The 17,985-nt window shown below is 47.6% G+C and overlaps 1 protein-coding gene across 1 annotated transcript in view; it reads right to left on the bottom strand.

Annotated features, from left to right (window-relative positions):
* The window catches only part of GRAMD1A (GRAM domain containing 1A), a 138,279-nt gene extending 120,590 nt beyond the window's left edge, over positions 1-17,689 (bottom strand). Inside the window, exon 1 of the mRNA XM_063436395.1 lies at positions 17,673-17,689. The gene's annotated coding sequence lies outside the window, so the exon portion shown is untranslated. The remainder of the gene's footprint in view (positions 1-17,672) is intronic.
* Between the last annotated feature and the right edge of the window lie 296 nt (positions 17,690-17,985).

The raw sequence follows: 17,985 nt of genomic DNA, 5'->3' as shown, positions 1-17,985 counted from the left end.
GCTGTGGAGCTCTGTTATACACTCAGACACATTACTGGGGGTATTATTGCTGTGAAGCTCTGTTATACACTCAGGCACATCAACAATATGAAGCTCATAGAAATGTAGAGGGATATAAGGATTTGGTTTCAAAAGAAGGAATGTCGCTCCTAAATAGGGACACTTGGGAGGTATGCTTCTACATACATTCTATTAAATGCCTGAAACAGGAAGTTGTTTTTGCTTATTTAGGCCTTAATATTGTTTCTGTTTTCTCTTTCAAAGGGTTACTGTATCTTATTGTATACAGTGTGTAATAGGCTATTTGTGGTATTGTTTCATCCAAGGTCATATCTGAGATCTAAAATTACGTTACATAACAAATGTTATCAATAAAAAATGATCGTTCGGCGTGATGACACTTGCTATCCTGCTATGGAGCTAAACCGTGAACTGCAGTGAGTTGGCAAAGAACATGTGAAATTTATACAAACACTATTTTTGTGAAAGGCATGAAAGTTTTTGAGATGGCCATGACATGTGCTAGCAGAATATTCTGTGACTGCACAGATCTGGTGGGTCGCTTTTCTGAAACGCCCTACATTGGGGTGAGGAGGATTAAATTGACGTGTCAAGGATTGTTTGAGAACATACAATCCAAGGCTGCATTCTCAGTGCGTGTGGCCAGATACAGCGCGTCCTTCTCCTTTCTAAAGCCAGCTGCATAGAGCACAATAACATGTTACACTATTCAATGTGATTGGCCTCCATGCTCTTCTTTGGGTCATATTGATCTGCCTAATGCAATGATGACCCACACAGCGTCTCAGTAATCCCCCTATTTTTTAGCCATTATCATGTCTCACATTTCTTTGTTTAGCTGAAGGATTCTGGGTAATCACATACTTTTTAGTAAATTGCTCCCAATTTAGCTCAGAGGTTAACTTGATATCATTTCGCTCCTATAACAGAGCTGATCAGTGCCTTTCATGGTGAATTCTGACCTCAGTAAAATAATCTTGTTAGATGGATTTGAATGTAGTGGATATAATAGTGTTTTCCTCAAACAGGAAGTGAAGCCTCTGACCGTGATGTGTTTCTGATATCTCCGTTAGATTATTTATTTACATGTTCAGCTGGACAAACATTGTGACATTTTACTCTTTCTTGAATCCAGCTATGTTTCAGCAGCGGACTATTCTGCAATGTCACAATGGTAAAACGCCTCGGATTGACAGTAAAATACCGAAGAAAGTCTGCTACGTTGTACTATAGATTAACACACCGTATTCTGTCAAACTGTAATACCCTTGTAACGGACCGCCTGGCACCCTGACCGGGTACCTACGTCTATTGTCGCTTCCTAGTACTTGCCAGTACCATAACCATACTGGAACACCATAACCACCGTAGACCCCACAAACTGCCGCAGCTTGGTTGGGGTCTCGCCGTCCTCTACCCACCCTGGACCCAGCTTCCAGTGGCTAGACCTCTCCTAGTCCAGAGAGCATAGCAGGAACAGGGGACAAACCGCAACACTTCTGCCCACAGTCGCCGTGGCTTGACTGGGGCAATGGAACCGTTCCTTCCTGGAGCCGAATGGAGAATTAGCTCTAGTCCTTGTAAGGACTAGAGCTTATTCCCCATCTGGTTCCAGAGTCCCATTTGACCGACCGAAAGCATGGCTTTCATGCTCAAAATGGTAACCCTAGTGATAGGCCACACCCAACTACCCTATATTTTCGGGACTTTGACACGACCACCCCCTGGCTCAATAACTTCAAAGAGAACAGTGAATTAAGTGCTCTCCCTGTGTGGTCGCTGTTCGTATAGTTGATCGCCACGTGCAAGAGAAAATGGCGACCATCTTGTTCGCACGAAAGGGGGCAGCGGGACTTGGTTGCCGAGTGTCTGGAACTAAAATCGGACACTTGACTTCCTGAACACTGGTCAACTTCACAAACGCCTGCTTCCTTTTCCCGAACAGCCAGGAGAGTGCTGTTCGGTAGTTTTGTTACCACAAACTAGGGGAACAATCGCTGCTATGAGCCAGGGGGTGCAGTTCGTGCATTTGTTCGTTTTAAGATTTTCGCACAACCTAAACTCATGGAACTATTTCTGGGCAGGAACCTCGTGTGCGGTCGGTCAAATTAAGACATCCATAAAATTCCAAAACCCCTGAACTGATCTGGGTGATTTTTGGACATGTTGGTCACCCAGATCAGGGCTATCAGGGGATATAACATTTATGGGGATTCTATGTGTTTTGGGGTACTTTTAAAGTTTTTTGAAAAATATGTTTTTTTCTGCCTGGAGATAAATGAGTTATTACAGTAACTCAATTATTTCCCAGGCAGAGAGGAGGGATTGTGTGATGTATAGGGGAGTGTCATACTTTGTAACCGTGTTATTACTGGTTGTTAACTCTGTGTTGGAGTCCCCCACAAGGTCCATATCGGTGTGCCCCTTGCATGGGGACTTGCATAAAAGCCAGTGTGGCACCATTAAACTTCATTCCTGTTGTACCCTTCATCTAGTCTAGGCTGATGTTTGGGTAACTGTCTACATGCTGGGGAGACACTACTTAGATGCTGCATTCGTCTGGAACCGTTCGAATCGAAGAAATAACTGTTTCTGTTGTTTATGACCTAAGACCCAGCCATTTGTTTTTTTACAGCTGTGTAACAGCATACATTCACCATTTCAGTCCCGTTACCAAACTTTTCTTAATATGTCAAGGTAGTTGGACTGAAACATTAGTTATATACAAATGCACGTCTACTTAAAATACATTTGCTCTTTAGTTTACTTTGAAACCCTACAAGCGTGAGGATGTCCAGTGTCAGTTAGGCAACTTTATTTATACCGTACTTTTCTAAATAAACCTATGTTTCTATAAAAACTAAAGGTTTAGGTTTTTAGCCATTTTCCCTTCCCGGTGTCATGTGACTTGTTAGTGTTACAAGGTCTCAGGTGTGAATGGGGAGCAGGTGTGTTAAATTTGGTGTTATCGCTCTCAAACTCTCTCATACTGGTCAATGGAAGTTTAATATGGCACCTCAAGGCAAAGAACTCTCTGAGGATCTGAAAAAAATAATTGTTGCTCTACATAAAGGTGGCCTAGGCCAGGGGTAGGCAACCTATGGCACGTGTATCCTTGCATGGCACTCAAGGTTGCTAGAGCCAAAGAGGCTCTGGTCTTTCAGGAGTCCCAGTGAAACTTCAGATATCTGCTAATACGAATGTCAGGGTCTTACCTGAGTTGGGAGTCTGTAGCGCAGATATGTTGCTCACCCTTGCAGATAGCCACAGGCCGAGGTGGTCAGGTAAGAATTCACCTGGCCTGTGGGTCTGTGCACAGGGGCTGTGCAGGATGCAGTACCAAATACGCAGGACAGGCAAGGACAGAACCAGCAGGATAGTCGAGGGATAGCCGAGGTCAAAGGATGCCAGAGGTCAGGAACAATGAGGAGTAGCCGAAGTCAAGGGATGCCAGAGGTCAGAATAAACGTAGTCACAAGCCGAGGTCAAAGAAACGAAGCAGATAAACTGGAACACTGGTACGACACAGCAACACTAGATCAAAGACTTGACACTGAGCACAGGGCGAGGCTGGGTTTAAATACCCTGCTGATGATCGATCAGAGTCAGGTGAGACACAGACAAGTCAAGGTGCAGCCCCCGGTGTAGTAGCCATGCCAGGATGAACAAGACTGGAATCAGTAGTCTCTGGTAAAGCTGCTGTGGCTCAGAGGCAGAAAGCAGGACTAGGATAGATAAGTTCCCCGGTTCAAGTCCCCTGTTAGGAATTCCAGGAGCGACCACGTCTGGCCGTCTGTCTCACAGGTGAGAACCCTGACAGTACCCCCCCCTTTAAAAACGACCTCTGGGCGTAAGTAGGTTCTCCATTGAAATAATCCGCCTCTCCAGAGTCACTCTCAGAATCCATCAAGTCCCCATAGTGAAAGTCCTCAGTATGGAATCCCTTATTAGCTCGGAATTTCCCAGTACCAGCTTCTGGTACGGCTGACGATTTGTCTAGGTTCCGGGTAGGGGTGACAAAAACTTCCACAACTTCGGCAGGAACAGTGCTCGTAGCTAGCAGTGCTTTTTCGAACACTTCTAGGTCTTTTTTACAGACCGTAGTGCCATTAGAAGCAATGACACAGGTAAATCCTTTTCAAGTGGGCAGGAAGTAGTGGTGGTACTACAGGAAGTAACTTTGGTAGTAGATGCAGACGACTCTGGAGCAGGAGGTATAGCATTTTCCATGGAAGCCAAGCCTGGGCAGGAATAACGGCTCCCTTGTAGCTCTTTAGGCTGATATGCGGTGTACACTGGACGAAGAATATTATTACCCAGTCGGAGAGCTGGAGGTCTAGGAGGGCGAACAGGACAAAGCGTGATGAAGTGTCCTCCTTCTCCACAGTAAAAACACAGACCATGGCTTCTCCTTCGGTCCCTCTCCCTAGGTGTGACTTTGCAGTGGACACGTCCAATTTGCATAGGTTCCTCAGGATCAAGTGGAACACAGGATACCTCTGGAGTTTTCCTGGGAACTGGATCATAAGAGGGCATCACTGGGGTGTGGTGATAGTACTCGGTTCCTTGGTAACGTAGACTCCGCGATTTTTTAGTAGGTGGAGCTGGCTTGGGCTTAGTGGTCCTGCACTGTGAGTCCATAGCAATAATAAAGGATTCCCAGCTGACAAGGACAGGACTCTTCCTCTGCAACATTTGGTAAGACCAAACTTTGATGCGTCCAGACAACAGGTTGATAGCCGCTCTGACCCTGATGAAATCCGTGGCGTAAGTTCGAGGCTTTAAAGAAAACAATACCTCGCAATCCATCCTGAATGATTGAAAGGACGTGTAGTTACCATCAAATCTGTCGGGCATGATGACAAAGGGTTCCGGAGCTGGATGTACTGCGCCTTTAAGAGAAAAAATTTCCTGCTGCAACTCCGAAACAGTCTGGGCCAGGCTGGACACTTGCTGGAGTGAGGGTGAGCACATTTCTGCGGACTCCATATTGGTCAAGTCTTTTGTCAGGGTCTTACCTGAGTTGGGAGTCTGTAGCGCAGATATGTTGCTCACCCTTGCAGATAGCCACAGGCCGAGGTGGTCAGGTAAGAATTCACCTGGCCTGTGGGTCTGTGCACGGGGGCTGTGCAGGATGCAGTACCAAATACGCAGGACAGGCAAGGACAGAACCAGCAGGATAGCCGAGGTCAAAGGATGCCAGAGGTCAGGAACAATGAGGAGTAGCCGAAGTCAAGGGATGCCAGAGGTCAGAATAAACGTAGTCACAAGCCGAGGTCAAAGAAACGAAGCAGATAAACTGGAACACTGGTACGACACAGCAACACTAGATCAAAGACTTGACACTGAGCACAGGGCGAGGCTGGGTTTAAATACCCTGCTGATGATCGATCAGAGTCAGGTGAGACACAGACAAGTCAAGGTGCAGCCCCCGGTGTAGTAGCCATGCCAGGATGAACAAGACTGGAATCAGTAGTCTCTGGTAAAGCTGCTGTGGCTCAGAGGCAGAAAGCAGGACTAGGATAGATAAGTTCCCCGGTTCAAGTCCCCTGTTAGGAATTCCAGGAGCGACCACGTCTGGCCGTCTGTCTCACAGGTGAGAACCCTGACAACGAAGAGGTGGTGAAGCATAATCCTCAATTTATGCATTGCAGCACGTAGAGGAAGTAATCTCAGATCACATCCTCCCAGCACTGGGAATCCACACTGGAATAGAGCAGCCCACAGTGGCTATTGCAGCTCCTGCCCTTCACCTGTACCTGACCAGCCTGTTTCTCACTGGAACCCAGGGAAGTCACCCACACTGATAGATATACAGAGAGCTGCAGAATAACCCTCCCCTCATACAAATAATACAAACAGCCCACACACAAACACAATCCACATACATGCACACAACCCCACATGCAGCCTCTCATTTGCAATACCCCAAACAGCCCCAGACATACACACACTACCAAACACACTATGTGCCCAACCATGACCCTAACTCCCCATCCAACTACCGTCCTATCTCGCTACTGCCTTTTGCATCCAAGATCCTTGAAAGAATTGTGTATGCGAGATTGACAGACTTCCTCGAGTCCAACTCTCTGCTATACCCGCTTCAGTCTGGTTTCTGCGCTATGCACTCTGTGGAAAATGCACTGACAAAAGTATCCAATGATCTACTCGCTGCAAAATCTCGTGGTCACTACTCTATCCTAATTGGCCTGTCTGCGGCATTTGACACTGTTGATCATCAACAGCTTCTTCTCATCCTCCGCAATATCGGTCTACAAGATATTGCTCTCTCTTGGTGCTCCTCTCCCAGCGCTCTTTCAGTGTTTTTTTCTCTGATTCTGCTTCTTCTCCCCAACTCCTCTCTGTTGGTGTCCCCCAAGGTTCAGTCCTTGGTCCTCTACTGTTCTCCATCTATACTGCCTCCTTTGGTAAACTCATTAGCTCCTTTGGCTTCCAATATCATTTCTATGCAGATGACACGCAAATCTACCTGATCTCTCCCCGTCCCTCTTGACTAGTGTCTCTGACTGCCTCTCTGCTATTTGTCACTGCATGGCTGCCCACATCCTTAAACTAAACTTGACCAAAACTGAAATTCTGGTCTTTCCTCCTTCAAGTGTTGTTACTCCTGTGTCTGTCTCCCTCCAAGTCAACGGTGCTACCATCAGCTCCACCACGCAGACTCGCTGCCTAGGTGTTCTCTTTGACTCCGACCTCTCTTTCAAGGACAGTGGAATGGACCAGCACCTTAGTCGCATCAGGCGTTAAGTAGGGGCGGATGTGTTTGAGATGAAAATTGCAGGATTTGGCAATAGACTTTGATCCATTTGAGAAAGCCTACACAGCGGAACGCATTATGGACATTACTTTTTAACAAATATTTATATTGAATAATGGATTTTGGTTTTATTACAACCTACTACCTCCTTATTTCAAAAACAGTTTTGCTTTTTGTTTGTTTTTCCTGGAAATGTATCTATTTTTATCCAAAGAACTGCTACCATCTCTACTCTCAAGAACATCCTAGGTGGGGATCATACCACTAACGCTGTCGCCATAGAGCAGTGAGTCTGCTCCACGCTTGTGAGCAATATTCTGCCTATTTTATTATAATTGTACTATATTACTGAGCGCACTATTTGTGGCTATTTCTTCTTCTCCGAGTATCTAGATAATCATCTGCTGTGAAAGACCACCACCACCATATCCCATAAGTGAGGATTATATCACTATATGTGATATATATACTAGAGCTGGTCATAGCTCTTTTTCATGTGAGTGCAATATTTATATTTCCTATGTGTTGTCCATCAATCGCAGACATATTGCACTATTAGGCCGCTCTGTCTTTTCTCTTTCCACATACGGAGATTGAAGAGACCCAGACCTTCCACATCCCCCAAGCACAAAGCACCCAGAAGCCACAGCTGCATTTATTTTTACATGTAGATATATCTTGCACCACTGTGACAAGATCTTAAGTACTTTTTTCTGTGGCGCAGTCCTTCTCTATCTGTTTCCCTTGCTTTGTATGTCATTTTGAAGGGTTGAGAGGGATCCCCTTCTTAGGGTTGCTGCCTTATTTTACTCTGGTTATTTAGCGCTGACCCACTGTGTTTTTATATGTATGTATGTGTGTGTGTGTGTATATCAGTATATATGTATGTATGTGTATATCAGTATGTATGTGTGTGTGTGTATATCAGTATGTATGTGTGTGTGTGTGTGTGTATATCAGTATGTATGTGTGTGTGTGTATATCAGTATGTATGTGTGTGTGTGTGTGTATATCAGTATGTATGTGTGTGTGTATATCAGTATGTATGTGTGTGTGTGTGTGTGTATATCAGTATGTGTGTGTGTGTGTATATCAGTATGTATGTGTGTGTGTGTGTATATCAGTATGTATGTGTGTGTGTGTGTATATCAGTATGTATGTGTGTGTGTGTGTGTGTGTGTATATCAGTATGTATGTGTGTGTGTATATCAGTATGTATGTGTGTGTGTGTATATCAGTATGTATGTATGTATGTGTATATCAGTATGTATGTGTGTGTGTATATCAGTATGTATGTATGTGTGTGTATATCAGTATGTATGTGTGTGTGTATATCAGTATGTATGTGTGTGTGTGTATATCAGTATGTATGTGTGTGTGTGTATATCAGTATGTATGTGTGTGTGTGTATATCAGTATGTATGTGTGTGTGTGTGTGTATATCAGTATATATGTATGTATGTGTATATCAGTATATATGTATGTATGTGTATATCAGTATATATGTGTGTGTGTGTGTATATCAGTATGTATGTATGTATGTATGTGTATATCAGTATATATGTATGTATGTGTATATCAGTATATATGTATGTGTGTGTGTGTGTATATCAGTATGTATGTGTGTGTGTGTATATCAGTATATATGTATGTATGTGTATATCAGTATGTATGTGTGTGTGTGTGTGTGTATATCAGTATGTATGTGCGTGTGTGTGTATATCAGTATGTATGTGTGTGTGTGTGTATATCAGTATGTATGTGTGTGTGTGTATATCAGTATGTATGTATGTATGTATGTATGTGTATATCAGTATATATGTATGTATGTGTATATCAGTATATATGTATGTGTGTGTATATCAGTATGTATGTGTGTGTGTGTGTGTGTGTGTGTGTATGTATGTCAGTATGTATGTGTGTGTGTGTGTATATCAGTATGTATGTGTGTGTGTGTATATCAGTATGTATGTATGTGTGTGTGTGTGTGTGTATATCAGTATGTATGTATGTGTGTGTGTGTATATCAGTATGTATGTGTGTGTGTGTGTGTGTGTGTGTATGTATGTCAGTATGTATGTGTGTGTGTGTATATCAGTATGTATGTATGTGTGTGTGTGTGTGTGTGTATGTCAGTATGTATGTGTGTATGTGTGTATGAGGAAGGCTTCAGAGCCGAAACGTCTGGGTTTTCATTTCTCCTGCTCTTGGTCAGTATACATTTTTAATGGGTGTTTGCCTTTAGCACTTTATTATTATTGTGGTATTGGTATTATAGATTTGATATGCACTACTCTATGCACTTTCTTTCTGTCAAAACTTATTGATGTATTTTTTCAATACATGAATAAACGCTTTTTTATGTGCAAGCCTTGGTGTGCCTTGGGATCATTTTTATTTCTATTGTGTGTATATATATATATATACATATATAGTGTGTGAGTTTGTGTCTATGTGTATGTATTCCTGTGGGCGGGATTTGGAGGCAGGCTTGGAGGCAGGCCCCGGGGTGGGATTTGGAGGCAGGCCCCGGGGTGGGATTTGGAGGCAGGCCCCGGGGTGGGATTTGGAGGCAGGCCCCGGGGTGGGATTTGGAGGCAGGCCCCGGGGTGGGATTTGGAGGCAGGCCCCGGGGTGGGATTTGGAGGCAGGCCCCGGGGTGGGATTTGGGGGCAGGCCCCGGGGTGGGATTTGGGGGCAGGCCCTGGGGCGGGATTTGGGGGCAGGCCCCGGGGTGGGACTTGGAGGCAGGCCCCGGGGTGGGATTTGGAGGCAGGCCCCGGGGTGGGATTTGGAGGCAGGCCCCGGGGTGGGATTTGGAGGCAGGCCCCGGGGTGGGATTTGGAGGCAGGCCCCGGGGTGGGATTTGGGGGCAGGCCCCGGGGTGGGATTTGGGGGCAGGCCCTGGGGCGGGATTTGGGGGCAGGCTTGGAGGCAGGCTTGGAGGCAGACCTTGAGCAGTGTTAGATGCCCCAAAATTTCTGATGGCGGCCCTGATTGAGAGGGTAAGGTCTTATAGCTTGATATATATAACATAATGGTGCTGATGTGACTGATTTCTCATACAGGTTGGAGGTCACTAGCCCCATCTTTTCACAGTGTAAGTCTGTATTCCAAGTAACACCCAGGTGCAGATGGCTGTGGCAGGGAACATGTTAATGATAAGCTATTTATATGTCCTTCTAGAAGGGGTTAAATCCTTCACTCCCAGATTTGTGTATAAACATATTTGTTATCATTTGGTTTGCAAACAAACCATAGAATGTAAAAATGTCTGCATGTCGACACCCTCATACAGTAAATACAGTTAAATCATATATTTCTAAAATAAGGTATTTAAAACTGTTATAGCGAGGGGGCGGAGCCAACTGGTGAGCAGAGCGGACGCACGGCCCTGAGCTCTGTGTCCAAATCGGCTAAAATCGAGCAAATTACCGAGAATAAGGTGGAATTGAGGGGAGAGAACTGCACCAGACCCCACACCTCACCATGGAGTAGAGAATGGGCCGCAAATCTAAGAAATCCCGAGCCGACAAGGGCCCTAATACTAAAGACATCGGTGAGCTTCTGAGGCACTCACAACAGGCTGCGTGGGCCAAGATGGTGCTGGAGGAGGAAATCTCTTCTTACTCGTCGGAGGAAGCATCCATCCCCCTGGGAGAGGGGACAACATGCAGCCTACCGGCAGAGCCTAAACGCAAACCCCCGGGGACGGGAGACCCGGTCACAGCCGACTTGCTGAAAAGTATGTTGGCCACATTGCGTAAAGATATTGGAGCAGACATGGCACACTATAAGGGCGCCATTGAAGGGGCTACTGCAAAGATCACACAACTCGAGGCCTCTGCTAGCACTCAAGATGCTAGGCTGACGGTGATAGAACAACAGATGGCTGACCTGCAACACCAGCAGCTCAATGTCAAGGATCGGGTGGACGCACTGGAGGAGCAGAGAAGGAGGTACAACCTCAAAATCAGGGGCATCCCTCACATGGTGGGCACCACTGACATACCCCACTTCATCAGACGCATGATTGCAGCACTACTGCCCCCAAACAAGCGAAAATCCTGCACATGGATGGAATGTTTCGCATACCATTTCTTCAATGTACCTTACTAATGTGCCCAGTTGGGCATACCTCATTGTATTATACCTGTTGACTAACTTTTTAGAAAAACAAAAATCACTCTGCATGCTGATGCGCACAAACTGATAACTATGTCTGTACCACTGTATGCGAACTCCAAGGGCAACAGCCCACTTGATGTATTTCTTTATAACATGCTGAGTGACCAAAAATAAAGAAAATAAATAAAAAAAAAATGTTATAGCAATCTTTATCCCCAGAGTGCTAATGTAATGCTGACAGTAAAATGGGAGAGACCATTCACTCCTCCCCCCTCCTTAACTGTAGGAATGGTATGGTCCACTGAAACTTCCTTTACTGTTTAGAAAGAGGGGGTAACTGATATTTTCATCACAGCTACAGACATTAAATGAGTGGCCAGTCACTCCTGGCAGAGAAATGTGTTCTACTACCAGTTTGTGTTGCATTACATTACCATCCATATACTATGTGAGTTGTGAAACTACTTACAAAGACTGCCTGATGGGAAAGGGGAGGATCTATTTATACCACTTTCAGAGTTTTATTTCCTGCCCTTTCTGTTGTGAGGGGAAGACCTAACCCATGAGTAAATGCTGCCATAATTGATCAGGAAATAGCGATAATTGCTATGTATATGTGTACATTGGGAATGTCGGGTCCAGGCCTGCTGGGCCACCCAAGTGTAGCCCCCTGATGTCTGCCCTGACTGCAGCACCACCCACAGAAAAAGCACAACCATTGGCCGTCAGAGTTGTGGCCTTGAGAGGGGCGTCACAGATGCTTATTGGTACACTTTTTCTTGCCGCCTTTCTGGAAAGTGCCGTTCAAGACAAACGATACAGCCCTGATTCTGTTGCCATTTCAGTAAGCTCTATTGCTAGTAATGACTTCATGGTCCTTACTAGTGATTCGCCGAACTGTTCGTGAACTGTCCGCCGGCGAACAATAGCGTGTTCGCGTTGGGCGAACATATTCGATTTCCGGTCCGCCCCCTATTCGTCATCATTGAGTAAACTTTGACCCGGAACCTCACAGTCAGCAGACACATCCTGGGAGGGAGGGTCTGCTGCTGATTGGCTAGAATGTGTCTGCTGACTGTGAGGTTCCGGGCCAAAGTTTACTCAATGATGACGAATAGGGGGCGGACCGGAAATCGAATATGTTCGCCCAACACGAACACGCTATTGTTCGCCGACGGACAGTTCGGGACATCACTAGTCCTTACCAATAGCTACCAGCGAGTTATTTAACCATTAACGTCACATCTACCGTATGTGAGAAATATTGCAATTTTGCTTTTATACTAACCTTGTGTAAAATATAGCAAAATCAAGGACAATGTATATTGGATAAAACTTTTCATTTACCAAATATTTTTATAAAAGATGAACAAATAAATGAAAAATACAAATTGTGTAAATGTCTGGAAAGCAATCTATACAGAGATTCTCCGTTATATGATATGTTTACGTGCTACCTATGCTTTCCTTGTTACAGGAATAAACTGGCAAACAAAATGTGCTGGGTAGTGAAGGGGTTAATGTTATCTTAGTATTGACTCGAGCTGTAACTGGGTGACACTCTGATCAGAGTACCTGCGCGATAAGACGCTTAAAGGGCTGAGAGAGGGAGAAAGTGTCTTATAACAGGACAAGCGGCTTACAGACATTTAAACACATTAAATCATAGATTAACCGGCGTTCAATCTGCCTCTCTGGGGATTGTTCTCTTAAACCCACTGAACAAGTGTTCTTATATAGAATGGAATAATAAATAATACGCTGCAATGGCCATTTTTAAAGATGTATTCCTCTAAAAGCTAAATTAGATCATCTTAATCAGACTTCCTTCAATTCCTGCATACAACACAGTGAACCCCTGAGATAGGATATGGACTGCGCTCATTAACCCCTGAACTGGGATATGGACTGCGCTCGTTAACCCCTGATCTGGGATACGGACTGCGCTCGTTAACCCCTGAGCTGGGATACGGACTGTGATCATTAACCCCTGAGCTGGGATGCGGACTGCGCTCATTAACCCCTGAGCTGGGATACGGACTGTGATCATTAACCCCTGAGCTGGGATATGGACTGCGCTCATTAACCCCTGAACTGGGATACGGACTGCGCTCATTAACCCCTGAACTGGGATATGGACTGCGCTCGTTAACCCCTGATCTGGGATACGGACTGCGCTCGTTAACCCGTGAGCTGGGATACGGACTGCGCTCGTTAACCCCTGAGCTGGGATATGGACTGTGCTCATTAACCCCTGAGCTGGGATACGGACTGCGCTCGTTAACCCCTGAGTTGGGATACGGACTGCGCTCGTTAACCCCTGAGCTGGGATACGGACTGTGCTCATTAACCCCTGAGTTGGGATACGGACTGCGCTCGTTAACCCCTGAGCTGGGATACGGACTGCGCTCGTTAACCCCTGAACTGGGATACGGACTGCGCTCATTAACCCCTGAACTGGGATATGGACTGCGCTCGTTAACCCCTGAGCTGGGATACGGACTGCGCTCGTTAACCCCTGAGCTGGGATACGGACTGCGCTCGTTAATCCCTGAGCTGGGATACGGACTGCGCTCGTTAACCCCTGAGCTGGGATACGGACAGCGCTCGTTAACCCCTGAGCTGGGATACGGACTGCACTCGTTATCCCCTGAGCTGGGATATGGACTGCGCTCGTTAACCCCTGAGCTGGGATACGGACTGCGCTCGTTAACCCCTGAGCTGGGATACGGACTGTGCTCATTAACCCCTGAGCTGGGATACGGACTGTGCTCATTAACCCCTGAGCTGGGATACGGACTGCGATCGTTAACCCCTGAGCTGGGATACGGACTGTGATCGTTAACCCCTGAGCTGGGATACAGACTGCGATCATTAGCCCCTGAGCTGGGATACGGACTGCGATCGTTAACCCCTGAGCTGGGATACGGACTGTGATCATTAACCCCTGAGCTGGGATGCGGACTGCGCTCATTAACCCCTGAGCTGGGATACGGACTGTGATCATTAACCCCTGAGCTGGGATACGGACTGCGCTCATTAACCCCTGAGCTGGGATACGGACTGCGATCGTTAACCCCTGAGCTGGGATACGGGCTGCGCTCGTTAACCCCTGAGCTGGGATATGGACTGCGCTCGTTAACCCCTGAGCTGGGATACGGACTGTGATCATTAACCCCTGAGCTGGGATACGGACTGCGCTCGTTAACCCCTGAGCTGGGATACGGACTGTGATCATTAACCCCTGAGCTGGGATACGGACTGCGCTCATTAACCCCTGAGCTGGGATACGGACTGCGATCGTTAACCCCTGAGCTGGGATACCGTCTGTGATCGTTAACCCCTGAGCTGGAATACGGACTGCGATCATTAGCCCCTGAGCTGGGATACGGACTGCGATCGTTAACCCCTGAGCTGGGATCCGGACTGTGATCGTTAACCCCTGTGCTGGGATACGGACTGCGATCGTTAACCCTTGAGCTGGGATACGGACTGCGCTCGTTAACCCCTGAGCTGGGATACGGACTGTGATCATTAACCCCTGAGCTGGGATACGGACTGCGCTCGTTAACCCCTGAGCTGGGATACGGACTGTGATCGTTAATCCCTGTGCTGGGATACGGACTGCGATCGTTAACCCCTGAGCTGGGATACGGGCTGCGCTCGTTAACCCCTGAGCTGGGATACGGACTGTGATTGTTAACCCCTGAGCTGGGATACGGACTGCGCTCGTTAATCCCTGAGCTGGGATACGGACTGCGCTCGTTAACCCCTGAGCTGGGATACGGACTGTGATCATTAACCCCTGAGCTGGGATACGGACTGCGATCGTTAACCCCTGAGCTGGGATACAGACTGCGCTGGTTAACCCCTGAGCCGGGATACGGACTGCGCTGGTTTACCCCTGAGCGGGGATACGGACTGCGATCGTTAAACCCTGAGCTGGGATACGGACTGCGATCGTTAACCTCTGAGCTGGGATACGGACTGAGCTTGTTAACCCCTGAGCCGGGATACGGACTGCGATCGTTAACCCCTGAGCTGGCATATGGACTGTGCTGGTTAACCCCTGAGCCGGGATACGGAGTGCGATCGTTAACCCCTGAGCTGGGATACGGACTGTGATCATTAACCCCTGAGCCGGGATACGGACTGCGCTCGTTAACCCCTGAGCTGGGATACGGACTGTGATCATTAACCCCTGAGCTGGGATACGGACTGCGCTCATTAACCCCTGAGCTGGGATACGGACTGCGATCGTTAACCCCTGAGCTGGGATACCGTCTGTGATCGTTAACCCCTGAGCTGGAATACGGACTGCGATCATTAGCCCCTGAGCTGGGATACGGACTGCGCTCGTTAACCCCTGAGCTGGGATACGGACTGTGATCGTTAATCCCTGTGCTGGGATACGGACTGCGATCGTTAACCCCTGAGCTGGGATACGGGCTGCGCTCGTTAACCCCTGAGCTGGGATACGGACTGTGATTGTTAACCCCTGAGCTGGGATACGGACTGCGCTCGTTAATCCCTGAGCTGGGATACGGACTGCGCTCGTTAACCCCTGAGCTGGGATACGGGCTGCGCTCGTTAACCCCTGAGCTGGGATACGGACTGTGATTGTTAACCCCTGAGCTGGGATACGGACTGCGCTCGTTAATCCCTGAGCTGGGATACGGACTGCGCTCGTTAACCCCTGAGCTGGGATACGGACTGTGATCATTAACCCCTGAGCTGGGATACGGACTGCGATCGTTAACCCCTGAGCTGGGATACGGGCTGCGCTCGTTAACCCCTGAGCTGGGATACGGGCTGCGCTCGTTAACCCCTGAGCTGGGATACAGACTGCGCTGGTTAACCCCTGAGCCGGGATACGGACTGCGCTGGTTTACCCCTAAGCGGGGATACGGACTGCGATCGTTAACCCCTGAGCTGGGATACGGACTGCGATCGTTAACCTCTGAGCTGGGATACGGACTGAGCTTGTTAACCCCTGAGCCGGGATACGGACTGCGATCGTTAACCCCTGAGCTGGCATATGGACTGTGCTGGTTAACCCCTGAGCCGGGATACGGAGTGCGATCGTTAACCCCTGAGCTGGGATACGGACTGTGATCGTTAACCCCTGAGCTGGGATACAGACCGCGCTGGTTAACCCATGAGCTACCACTTAGTAGTGAGTGCCAGGCAGTAGTAACAGTGGCACATATACTGCCTTTTTCTCTAACGCATTTTCCCAATATTCCTGGCTTTATTGAGTGTATAGAATACAAAAAATGGTTCAGCGCTGATCAACAGAAAAGGCAGCAACCCTAAAAGGGGACTCACTCTAAACCCTTTAGAGAATATTGAGTGTGTGTCTGGGCACTTGGTGAGTGAGGGAGTTGAGGACATACTGCGCCTGTTTAAGGCTGCACGATGCCTTACTGGGTGCATACCATTTCTTCATGCTGATAAACGGTGCAAGAAAAGTGCTGTCCAGCAATATTTAGGAATGGTAAGAATTTTTAATGTCACAGGGCATAACTTTACATGCCCTGCTCACCAATGGGGAAAGGATATATGCGATATCATGGTGGCTGTCTAATGAAGAGATAGACGGCCATTGGATGAGTTGGGGAAACAAAGCACTGAATCCAACCATTAAATGAGAATTTAAACTGAGGATGAAAATGTTACTTTAGATAAATATCATTATATTATCAAACACAATTTCATCTCCGCAGCCCTCTCCACGTCATCTCCGCAACCCTCTCCACATCATCTCCACAACCCTCTCCACATCATCTCCGCAACCCTCTCCACGTCATCTCCGCAACCCTCTCCACGTCATCTCCGCAACCCTCTCCACATCATCTCAGCAACCCTCTCCACGTCATCTCCGCAACCCTCTCCACGTCATCTCTGCAACCCTCTCTACGTCATCTCAGCAACCCTCTCCACGTCATCTCTGCAACCATCGCCACGTCATCTCCGCAACCCTCTCCACATCATCTCCGCAACCCTCTCCACATCATCTCCGCAACCCTCTCCACGTCATCTCTGCAACCCTCTCCACGTCATCTCCGCAACCCTCTCCACGTCATCTCCGCAACCCTCTCCACGTCATCTCCACAACCCTCTCCACATCATCTCAGCAACCCTCTCCACGTCATCTCCGCAACCCTCTCCACGTCATCTCCGCAACCCTCTCCACGTCATCTCCGCAACCCTCTCCACATCATCTCAGCAACCCTCTCCACGTCATCTCCGCAACCCTCTCCACGTCATCTCAGCAACCCTCTCCACGTCATCTCTGCAACCCTCGCCACGTCATCTCCGCAACCCTCTCCACATCATCTCAGCAACCCTCTCCATGTCATCTCTGAAACCCTCTCCACGTCATCTCCGCAGCCCTCTCCACGTCATCTCTACAACCCTCTCCACGTCATCTCCACTTCAACCCTCTCCCTAACCACCTCCACTTGTGTCCATTAGACAGCGTTTGAATAAGACTCACACTGGGTGCCATCAGGGTACTCAAAGTCCAAACAGCAGTATTTTAATGTAGATCCCTACGTTTTAAAGAAATACAGCTAGAATTGTTATTGTTGCTGCTAAATATTGATGCTTGGTATCAGACAGACCAGCCGTGCCCCACGAATTTTAAATAATTACATATAATCCTGTTATATCACATCCAATTCTAAAAAGCAGACTAAATGTAAATGCAATTCCCATAAACTGTTATAGTGACTCTCACCTGTGCCAACTGCAGTCAGTCCTGTGTCCACTTCTTCTCACCCACAGGTAGACGGCTCAGCTCCTGCCCCCTTCTCACCCACAGGTAGAGGGCTCAGCTCCTGCCCCCTTCTCATCCACAGGTAGAGGGCTCAACTCCTGCCCCCTTCTCATTCACAGGTAGAGGGCTCAACTCCTGTCCCTTCTCACCACCAAGTAGACGGCTCAGCTCCTGTCCCTTCTCGCCCACAGGTAGAGGGTTCAGCTCCTGTCCCTTCTCACCCACAGGTAGAGGGCTCAGCTCCTGTCCCCTTCTTCTCACCCACAGATAGAAG

The sequence above is a fragment of the Pelobates fuscus genome, chromosome 11 (genome assembly GCF_036172605.1).
Source record: "Pelobates fuscus isolate aPelFus1 chromosome 11, aPelFus1.pri, whole genome shotgun sequence".
In the NCBI taxonomy this organism is placed as follows: domain Eukaryota; kingdom Metazoa; phylum Chordata; class Amphibia; order Anura; family Pelobatidae; genus Pelobates; species Pelobates fuscus.
This window is presented reverse-complemented; position numbering and strand designations above follow the sequence as displayed.